This window comes from Rutidosis leptorrhynchoides, chromosome 3 (genome assembly GCF_046630445.1).
Source record: "Rutidosis leptorrhynchoides isolate AG116_Rl617_1_P2 chromosome 3, CSIRO_AGI_Rlap_v1, whole genome shotgun sequence".
Classification (NCBI taxonomy): domain Eukaryota; kingdom Viridiplantae; phylum Streptophyta; class Magnoliopsida; order Asterales; family Asteraceae; genus Rutidosis; species Rutidosis leptorrhynchoides.
The window spans coordinates 660,785,695-660,797,374 of NC_092335.1; the positions used below are offsets into that span (position 1 = coordinate 660,785,695).

The following is an 11,680-nucleotide window of genomic DNA, read 5'->3' on the forward strand; positions in this document are numbered from 1 at the left end:
TGTTCTATGTAATGCCCATTTTTTTTGATTTTGATTAATCCTGTCATGATCATATATAATCTAAGCACGAAACTACTTGCTAATGAACTGCCACATGTATAAGTGAACCTACATTTGCAGCAACAAAACACTTCAGGAACTCAAATGTAAAACTCCAGTTGTTACGCGTTCAATTATTCGGGATATAACTAAGAGTAAGTATTATCCACTTGTTAATGGTAAAAGTTTATTGTTACTGTGAAAATTTTAATCAATATTGATATCGACAAAGGATGTTTAACTCCCTTATCTATTATTTATTATTTATTACATAATATAAAGCACAAGGACAGTGCCACGTGTCCTTCTACTAATCACATCTTAATTATGTTAATCCACGTGTTAACCTATTATTAGTTGGATTAATTAACCTTAACAACACCCAAATGATGCTACGTGTCACCTAAACTTACGACAATTAAAAGGTAACTGAAAACCCTAACACCAAACCGTCCATCTCTCTCTCTCTCTCTCTCTCTCTCTCTCTCTCTCTTCAAACCTCTTTCTTCAAACCGTCCATATCTCTATCCCTATTCTAAATTCCTCAAACCTCCACAGCTTTTCGATCGTCGATTATGGCTTAATGACGGCGTATTAGGCGATGCCACTAGCACCAATTAATCCGTGACGTTTTTCTCCACACAACCATACAGATTTTATATATTAATGTCAGATTCTTCCAAATCGACGGATTCATTTCCGGTTACTTGAATGTCGAGGAAGACGACGGCTTTCACTGTAAGTTTCAGATTTATTCGATTTTTATGCAATAGCGCCACTGATTCATCGTTTTATCGATTTTGAAAACTTCAAGTTTATCAATTCATCGGTTATTGATTTTTTTGAATGATGAATCATCTTCATACTCCTCTGTTAGTTTCTCTCAATTGATTTTGAACTCTGATTTATCATTTGTGATATTTCTTGGAACATGGTTTTTATGTCTCTTTTTTTTTCAATGTTTGTTTGTGTTTTTTGGTGTTTCTTGAAGTTTAGATAGATTCACATATGATTGATTAAAGGGTTTATTTTGATTGATGTTGAATCGGTTCAATTTTGTAATTTCGACAATGGCTGATTCTTGATCTTTTCAGATCCAAGCATATCGAAGCAGATCAATCAGTTGAGGTTATTTCGGATCAATTGAACGAACTGATTTAAAAATGTGAGTTTTTAGTGAAATTATATCTGGATATTTTTTAAAAAAACTTCATCATGATATTTTTGACCCAACATTAGGAAGTTTTTTTTGTTATAACTGTCGTCGATGTTCTTAACGGATTATTCAAAATTATGTTTTCCGAAATTGTTGTTTGATACGTAAACCACCGAGTTTTGTATATTTTCATGTTGTTTTTTTTTTTTAATTCTCTAATTGGAAATTTTAGGGTTCATCTTTAAACCCAAAATGTCTGTATAAGTTTAACTGTAATTCCAATTCATAAAGCTTTTGAAAACGGTTTTGAATTAGTTAATCAAATATTAATAAAATTTGACCAATCTGGATATAAAGCAAATAATAAATTGAAGGCTATATGATTATAGATATGGTGTCTCATTTGATAGGTTTTTACCACAATTGTTGGAATCAGTTGCGATGGCTGTCGGTGATGACGGTGATTATGTTATGCGTTGAATGGTAAGCTCGGTTTACCTATTTCTTATATCATGTTTGTTTTTTTGTTGTTTCATGTGATATGTTCGTTTGCTATTTTTCTATTCAGGTGTTTGAACTGTCTAAAAAAAATTCAAATGTTGCTTTTACACTTTCATAGTTCTATTTGAATAGTTAAACCATAATGGAAATTTTCATAAGTTTCTATGAATTATGTGATTTTTTCTGTGTTTGAAGGGAAATTCTGAAAATATTTTGATGTATATAGGGATGGCGCTCGCGGGTAACGGGCACGGGTTCTATATACCCGCGACCCGACTGTCGGGTTATTTTTTTTGCTCGTTGAGACCCGTTACCCGCCCGCGGGTAAAAAAACTTCGCCCATGCCCATGACCCGCGGATACCCATGACCCGCGGGTAATAATAATATACAACTTCGTTAAATTTCTTTTAGAATTATGAACTATATGTATAAGTTACATGTGTAAAATGACGTGAAAATCAAGTTTTTTACTTGTATGTAATATTATATTTTTAATCATTATTGCATTACAAGTAAAATCATTTTAAATTTGATAATTCTATGTATAAACTCGAGGGTAAATTAAAAAAAAGTCTCATGAATTAGCGGATCGGATTTTACCCGCGACGGGTAGTATGTACCCGCGACCCACCCGCGACCAATTGGCGGGTATAATGTTTTACCCGTATCCGTGCCCGCGGGTTGGATTTAATGATTTTACCCGTCCATCACGGATCGGGTACCCGCGGGTAACGGGTTTTTTTCGCCCATTGCCATCCCTAGATGTATAGCATTATTTTGTTGATATCATTTTCAGAAGCAGATGGTAATTTACCATATGAGGAATACCAAAAGGTCACCCTTTTTTCTTTTTATGGGATGAATTCATTTATTTGTTAATCGGCTTTGTAGTGTATTTTCTATTGTCTTCGAACTTGGCAGGTTCCTATGTCTAATCGACAATCCAGCTCTGATGTTATATGATTGAGGCAAAGTGCATAATAAATTGTGACTATAAACATGTGTGACATGAGTCAAGCAATGAGACAAAATGGACCCGTATTTTGGCGGGGCAACTTAAATGATACGCTGATGTAAGCTTGCCGTTCAAAAAAAAAAAAAAAAAAAAGTTGCAGCCATGGCGTTTCAGTCTCACTTACTTGATTTCATACATATGCCTAACTCTCTTTTTGATAGTAATTGATTGAGAAATAAATATTATTGTGCAGTTCCAAGATTGTGTATGATGATTGTCACAACTCCCATTAACAATGCATTAGTTCCCTACAAATGTTGATTTTAAAAATTTGGCTGTGATGACGAAAATGTGGGAGTTGGGTCGGGCTGGGAGAAAAATGAATTATTTTTTTTGGCGTGGCAACTTACAAGTTGCAGCCATGACAATTCATATTCCTAGCCTGATTTTACACATAAGTTTGAGCCTCATTTCTGCTTTTAATTTCTAATTAAGCTTTACGCGTACAAGGAATAAAGATCTGTTACAAGTAAGAGCTCATTTCATGATCATTGCGTTTCATCATACTTTTTCTCTGCTTCATCAACAAATTTCGGTTTCTTCTTCCTGTTGATTAATTGGGGTACGTTTTCTGGCAATTATTCGATTAATGTGAGGATCGTTAGTCGTAATTTTTTTCGTTCCATTTATTTGTGTTATTGTCATCTTCAATTAATGGTATTTATTTATGAATTATGTTACTCTCTTCTATGAAGCCACCATAAAGTTCAGTTTCATTACAAGTGTTTCGGTTACTGGATTGACATGTAAGTTATCTTTAACTTTAAATTTAAATATATAATTTATCGCTAACTTTAAATTTTTCAATTGTTGATTTGCTATTCAAATTCAACATCAAATTTTTAAAGATTATTTTAGTTCAATTTTTTTGCCTAATAGTTTAATCAACTTTATATGCTATCAACAGCAAAAGCTTGCAGTGTCATGATCTTCCTCATGGATGACGACCAAGATGTAGAATAGCTTCAATGCGATGCCAGAAGGGATGATATATAAATGCTGCAATATTTAACTTTAAGGACATTGAAAGCAAATTCATCTTCTTACGGAACTCGGTTTAGCTCTTATAACCGTTAACCTTTAGTTCTTAGTCCGTTTTGGAATTCTAATTCAGGTAGCTATCAACCCAATACATCGTTACTTATATCAGTTTGTGATTATGCTTTGGGTTTATTTGAATAAGTAATCGTTGAAGCTTTGGGTTTATTTACAGGTTTCATCTGTTAGTGCACACGATCATATATGTAATCTCTGTGAGATGGCTGGTGTTTGGATGGAAAACCAGATCAAGGTAGCTGAGAGTGAAGAAGATATTATTCACCATGTTGATCAGGTGAAGCATCAGAAAACAATATATGAATGGTTCGCTTTGGATTGTGATTTATATCTAATGGGTCTAATATGTAAAACATTAGCATTTACAGTTTTTTTTTTTCAATTGTGCGAGAGGTTTCCAAGTCCAATGGGAGAATCTGGAGTTGATTGTAACAGTCTTTCCTGAATGCCCAATATTGCGTTTACTATCCGTGGTAAAAAATTTGATCTCTCCCTTCGAGAGGTAATTATATATAATTCAATTCATATGTCTTTCATTGTTTGTGTTATTAAGTTTTATCATTTGAATGTTTTATTTGTAATCTGAATGTATATATAATTGACTTTTTTAAACTCACATGATCGATCAGTACAGTCTTAAAGTTGGTGAGGGAGAAAATATACAATGCATAAGTGGATTTACTGCTCTTGATGTGCCACATCCTCGCGGACCCCTATGGTAAGATCTTTTGTGTAATACGTAGTAACTTTGATCCATTATAAATTGGTCAAATGGGTTGAATGTGTTTAAAGTGACCTAAAACTATATAAATGCTTGCAACATCTTAAAATTTTTGTTAAATACTAGACTATTATTTTAATAAGTTTTCGAATCATTAGCATTAGTTTTTGTTTAGGTTCAATATGTTATGAACTTAATATGTTCTGAATTTATTGTTATTGTGTGATTCATTTTGGTACTTTTTATATCCCTAACGGCTCAAATAAAAAAGTTTGCTACAAATGAAATTGGTGGAAAGGGTAAAATGGGCTGACAGTTCTCCCCTAAAGTGTATTTTTATTGCAAACTATTTTTTAAATAGATTTATTTAAACAGTTAGATGATTAGTATAATGTTATAATTAGTGCATGAGTTTTTACTTAATTGCATGGTTTTAATCGAACCCATGTTTTATAGTTAACAGTTGCTCACCCTTCCCTTTCTGTGCATTTTTGCTATACCTTTATGAAGATGAATTATCATTTTTTTTTAAATGTGATTTCAAGTATTTCAAGTATTTGTACTTCTATGAGAAGGGAAATACAAAAATTACTGTTGCTTCAATTCAAGGACTAATTTAGTTGGTAACGGCAGAGTGATAGTACAACATCAGATGCAGCCGTTGATGGTCTTTTTGCATGTAGAATCCATTATATCCGGTCCCAACAGGACAAGGGTGGAGCAACAGGGGAGAAATTTGAGCCAATCAAGGTCTATTTTTTTTTTTTTTTGTTATTGTATAAAAATACTTGCCAAGCTCATCAGGAGTTGAGGTTCCAAAATAATTCTCGCTTTTGAATTTCTTGTGCGCTGGATCCTAGATAGAGTATGTGATGTATGGTTGTCTATAATTTTCTATTACCTGATTCTTCATGCCTCCAAATTTGGAATGGGTAACTTAATAACATAATGTCGATATAAAAGTTTCTTATATAGTTGAACGTCTTTCATTTACCGGAACGAAATCTCGCTTTACCAGGAAAAATTATTGTTTTGAAAACTCATTGAACATATTGACTGTTGAAGATGTCCAAAGGTACGTGCCACGATGCAAGCGCGGGCAGGTTGGGTAACAAGACACAACAGATTTTAGTAGAACGGGTCAAAGCCACGAAGGAGTAACATAAAAGTTATGATTACATAACATATTATCACAATGTAATAATTTAATTCTTTGATCTAAATTCAATTATATTTAGGTTGTATATAATAATATAGCCTTTGAGTGGATTTAACTCATTTGACAATTTAACCCACTCAACCCGTTAATGGGTTGATATTGCCACCTCTAGCCACATGGTAATATACTTAAAATATATATAATATCATTATAGAATTAGAAGAAAGATACTATCTTGACATATACCCACACTTCTTGGCGAGATGCCTCAGATAAATACTGATTAATGGCAGGGAAAAGCCTATCTAAGTACTTTGGAGACCTAAGTGCATCAGCATTTGGGCTTCGAGATCTATAAGCATGGTATTAACACTTTTTTGTGTGCTGCATTTATTGCTTTAGTTGGTTTAATTTGAAAAAGAGTGACGATTGATGATGATTACACTTTATGTTCACAACACTAAACCTTTTAAGATTTATTACAATCTCAGGTCCCTATGAGTTTCGCTCTAATTATATGTTTGTAACTTTTAGTTGCTTTTCAATATGCAGTTTGTGAAACCTTTTCATATGTGGATGTTATGACAAGTTATACAATGATGCGTAACACCTCCCGTATGTAATTAATGAATGTTAACTACACCTTTACCACTATCTTTTTTTTACCCAATGACTACTCTACGTTTTAAATGTAAGGGTACAAGTCTCTGGTGACGGCGTTATTATTAGTAAAAGGAGCCCCCTTGCTCATTTTAAATATGTTTCCAGTTTGTTTATTTAAGACTCACCGTGCAACGCACGGGCTCTTAAAGGCTAGTACTTGCTAAGTTGTATAATAGACTTTTGTCGGGTAATTTTCTTTGTTCACTGTGTACCTATGAATATTATTTAAATTTGCAAGTATGAACATATTTTTATGTTAGTTACTGATTATATGTTGGGTCATTTGCATTCTAGACAACCTATTTGTGGATACAACATGGAGGTTAGTATGTTCATTTATAATGCATTTATCTTTCATATGTAGGAATATGTACAAATTTGATAACCGGTCAAAATGGGTCTGCCCATTTTGGATTTAATCACAAGTATTACCAAATCCGTTAAATAATGAATGTGATATGTGTGATTATGAAAACATTATGAATTATATCACGCAGTTGATGACTCCTATTATATAATGTACAAGAATGTGCAGGCCTGGATACCACCCAACGTTACTGATATGCATAATATGCATAAGGTGAATGTATTTATTTACCTGATCAGTTGTTGATCATGCTTTAGCAATGTATTATATGTTGTTATATATCACATCTAAATTAATTAGATTATACTTCTAAAGAGCACACAAAGCTGATTATCAATAAAATATACAAAACAGATGTCGATATAATAAAACATGACTGTCAACCACTTTGATCTATCGGCATAGTGATTCGATTCTAATGAAAAAACCAAATCAAACAATTGTGAGTGGGCCAAAATTACCATCTCGTCAACCACACTCTTTGTATACTTCTCTAACTATCAATCTCTATGTGTTTCTTATTATGTTTCTACAGTTTTACTTGTATGTTGTAGACCGATTCGTGGATTTTAACGAGTATAAACAGTTGAACGATTGTTATGACAACTCAGTTTTCAGTATATGGATTAGAATTCCAGATGAAAGTGAAAAATCTCATTAGGTAATTTTTTATATCGCAAATGAACTATAATTTTTTATTTCATTAGAGAATAAAACTGCTACCCTAAATGTTATTGAGCGTAATATATGACATCTGTTTTTTACAGACATTGCTTACAGATTTTGTATTGACATATACTCTTGAGATCGAATTCAGAATACAGACTTATAGTGAGTTTAAGGTAGGGAGTAAATGTATACAAAATCTACTCATGTGAAGAGGTACATATATTTGTTGAATCATGAATGTGAGAAAAAATGTGGGTTAGGAAACATGTCATAAATGGGTTGAGTTGGGCTGTCATAGGTTGAAATAGCCACCTCTGAAGGTTATGTTTTTATACATTTTTTTTTTTTTTAGAGCAGCGGAATTTTTATTAACAAACAAACGTCTCTCTTGCAAGGAGCTAAAAGAGAATTACAACGGGCATAAAAGCCAAGTATTCCAAATAGAAACAACTTTACCCCTATATCTAAGCCACACAAACGAATAAAATTTAATGGAATCGACAATACAACATTTTTTCAAAGACTTGTCGTTATGTAACGAACAATTCCTGAATCACCAAATCATCCAAAGTGTAGCAACCACGATTGTAAGTAGCTTTTTCTTCTCGTCACTCGATCTGGTACCAACTTCTATCCAACTTAGAATCTCTTGCCATGAAGCACAAACGAGAATCGGAAGGTTAATCCACAATGAAAAGGCTTGCCAAATTTCGGTAGCAAGCGAACACAAAAAGAAAGTATGGGAAGAACTTTCAACGCCTTGCTTGCATATAACACAACTGATAGACTCAATCTCTAAACCTCTTCTCGAAAGATTAAGTCTATAAGGAAGTCTATCAATAACGAAACGCCAAAGGAAAATATTAAACTTCCCGGGAAGATAACTCTTCCATATCGTAGGATTAGACAACGAAGGAAGCAATAGCCGATCTAAATGATCCCTCGCCGACTTAACCGAGAAAACACCATTTCCTGCAATCGTCCACTTCCATTGGTCTTCTGTTTCATAAAGAACCACCTCCGATAATTCTTCACGAAGATGATCCAACATGGAAGAGTTCCTACTACCAATATCGTTACGAGTCCAACTCCACTACCATTCACTGTTTACTCGTTTGTCTGCAACAAGAACCTCGCGATCTACTTCCAAATGGAACAACCGATTATACCGAATATAAAAGGGAGCATTACCGAGCCAAGTATCAACCCAAAATCTAATAGAAAGGCCATTACCTAGACGCATCTTAAAAGCAACAGTAGGAATGAGATTCTGCACCACAACCTTGTTATGCACTTGAACTATATTATTCCAAACTCCACTACCACTCACAACTTCAAATGTATCTCCATGTAGAGCCTGTATGATTTTCGTCCATAATGAATGCTGTTGATTTAAATACCTCCATTTCCATTTCAATAGCAAAGCCATATTAAACGCTTTTAAGATACCAATATTAAGGCCACCTTTATCATACGGACCCAAAACGTTGTCCCATTTGACCCAACACATCTTTTTCGAATCTATTCCACTTCCTCAAAAGAAATTTGCTGGAATAGATTCTAACTCTTTAATGACTTTAGTCGGGAACTTAAATAAGGAAAAATGATATAAACCGAGCGAACCCATTATCGATCTAATCAAAGTTAACCGAGCACCAAATGAAAGCAATGAAACTTTCCACGACGCTAATCTCTTACGAAATTTAGCAATTAAATCGGACCAATGAGCTGTACGATTCATGTTAGCTCCAATCGTTAACCCAAGGTATTTAGATGGGAACATACCCTCTTTGCATCCTGCCTCCAACGCAAACGAATCAACCTCATGCGAAGACACACCTATGCCAAAGAGATGAGATTCACCAACATTGATCCGCAGGCCCGATGATAAAAAAAAGATTAGAAGAACACGTAAAATATTCTGAAGATCAGCACTACACCAATCGGACAACACAATCACATCATCGGCATACATTAAGTGCGAGATCACCAAATTAGAGTCGCCTACATTTACTCCTTTAAACATATTCAACAGTTGTGCCTTCATAAACATGTTGTGTAAGCCTTCCATAACGATAATAAATAAATAAGGGCTTAGAGGATCGCCTTGTCGTAACCCTCTTTGAATCGGGAATTCACTTGTCGGGCTACCATTTATTAAAACGGAAATACGAGCCGAACATAAACACCCCATAATCCATTTTCTCCAAGTCTCTCCGAATCCCAAACATTTAAGAACATGATCCAAGTAACACCAATCGACGGAGTCATAAGCTTTCTCAAAATCAAGTTTCAACAACATCAACTTTTTATGTTTCTTTTGCGACCACGATAAAATCTCGCTCAATACAATAGGACCATCTAAAATCTGTCTTCCTTTAATATAGGCATACTGTTCCGGGCTAATGATTTTATCTATTACTTGAGCTAATCTGTTGGTATCTTAGAAATGATTTTATAAAATGATCCCACTAACGAAATGGGTCTATAATCCGTAATCAAAGTTGGATTAGAGACCTTCGGGATCAACGAAAAAAATGCAGAATTTGAGCCTCTTGGAAACGATCCCGACATGAAAAAAGTAGTCACGTCCTTTATAAGATGGTCCTTGATTCGATCCCAATACTTTTTCAAAAAACAAAAAGTAAACCCGTCAGGACCCGGGGCCTTAAAACTCCCACATTCCCAAACCGCCAATTTAACTTCATCTTCATCAACATTTGCTTCTAAAAATTGATCATCAGTAGGACTAAGGACACTATTAAAATTAATATGCTCAAAAGAAACTCTCTGGTCAGTCTTCTTAAACTTTGACTTAAAGTGCTCAAAAAATTTAATCTTGATTGCTTCAGGACTGTCAAACCAAACACCATTAAGATTAATACCTTGAATAGAGTTTGCGTTTAATTTTTTTTTTTTAGCGTCGCGTGAAAGAACTTTGAGTTATCGTCACCACTCTCTATCCACTATACACGAGATTTTTGAAACAAATCTGCATTCTCAAAATGTTCAATAGAGTCAAGTTCATTTGTAAGATTAATGTGCTCAGATAACTCCTCTTGAGAAGCCACACCTTCATCGATTTTCTCATCTAAAGCCAACAAACGAACCAAAATCTGTTGCTTACGAGTCAGCTCAATATTATTATTATTTATAGCCCATTCCTTCAATCTGTTTTTGATGACTTTAAGTTTGGAAACAAAAGACATCTCATGGCCCATTGAGTCAACTTCAGCAAAGGCACCATTAATCATGTCATCGAAACCAGCCCTACCGAACCACGAATGAAACACTTTAAATGGTGTAGGACCAAAATTTATCCTCTCGTTGAACAGGAAGATCGGGGAATGGTCTGACTTTCCTCTCGGTAAAATCAAACCTTTTAGCGAGTCCCCGTTACCAACTACATTATGAGACACTAAAAAACGATCCAATTTACTCTTCTTTGTGCCGGTTTATTTCGCCACGTATAACGAAAACCCCCTAATTGAACATCTACCAAGCCTTTATCCATAATGAACGAGTTAAAATCATTAGCTTCAAGTTGCGAAAATTCAGACCCAAACCTTTCGTCAACACTTCTAACCGTATTAAAATCACCGAATATAATATAATCTCCCACGTTCAAATCCATAAATGTACGTAATCGATTCCAGATATCCAACTTCTCTGACCGCGGTTGAAGCATATAAACATTGATCATGAAGCACACCCAATTATTTTTACACCATCTGCCTTTGATGATAATGAAATTTTCATGACACCAAATCTCTTCCCTAATAAACGAATTCGGGTCCCAAATAGAAACTAAACCTCCTGAACGACCACGTGCTAGACTACAAGTATAATCAAACACATAGTTTCCCCATAACGACTTTAACCGGAACAACTCCAGACGTGTCATCTTCGTCTCTTGAATAGCTAGGAACTGCACCTTATGTTTAGCACAAAGCTCACGAATCCAATCACGTTTCTTATGTTTTTTCGACCCGCATAAATTCACCGAAAGAATCTTCATTTAAAAGACTTAAACGCGCCTACCGAAGCAATCACACTGTCCAAGTTACAAGCTGAAATATCGATACCAAGTTTGTTTCCCAAATCCACAAGATGCTTTTTCTCTTCATCCACATTCACCCCTTTTCTAAACTTGGTGTCCAAACGATCAATAGATTTAGAACCCTTACTACGTTTTGAAATGAAAGAAGAAGACTGAGCAGAAACTGGAACCAACATATGTGCTCACACCCAGGAGGAGTTCGAGTTTCAAATGGTTCACTTTGAGAATCACTCACTTTGTTACAACTTTTAGTCGAATCAACATTCTCCTGTC

At 34.6% G+C, this 11,680-nt stretch overlaps 1 long non-coding RNA gene across 5 annotated transcripts; it reads left to right on the forward strand.

The window, feature by feature from the left end:
• Window positions 1–533: 533 nt before the first annotated feature.
• Window positions 534–5,501, forward strand: LOC139899245 (uncharacterized). Of its 5 annotated transcripts, none has more exons than XR_011777392.1 (10): window positions 534–777; window positions 1,134–1,204; window positions 1,606–1,678; window positions 3,148–3,274; window positions 3,408–3,458; window positions 3,620–3,826; window positions 3,926–4,045; window positions 4,162–4,270; window positions 4,398–4,486; window positions 5,123–5,501. It is a non-coding gene; the product is annotated as an uncharacterized lncRNA (long non-coding RNA). The 5 variants fall into 5 exon arrangements; XR_011777390.1 differs by having other exon boundaries at window positions 3,163–3,274; window positions 4,403–4,486; window positions 5,123–5,500; XR_011777391.1 differs by having other exon boundaries at window positions 3,171–3,274; window positions 4,403–4,486; window positions 5,123–5,500.
• The last annotated feature ends 6,179 nt before the right edge of the window (window positions 5,502–11,680 follow it).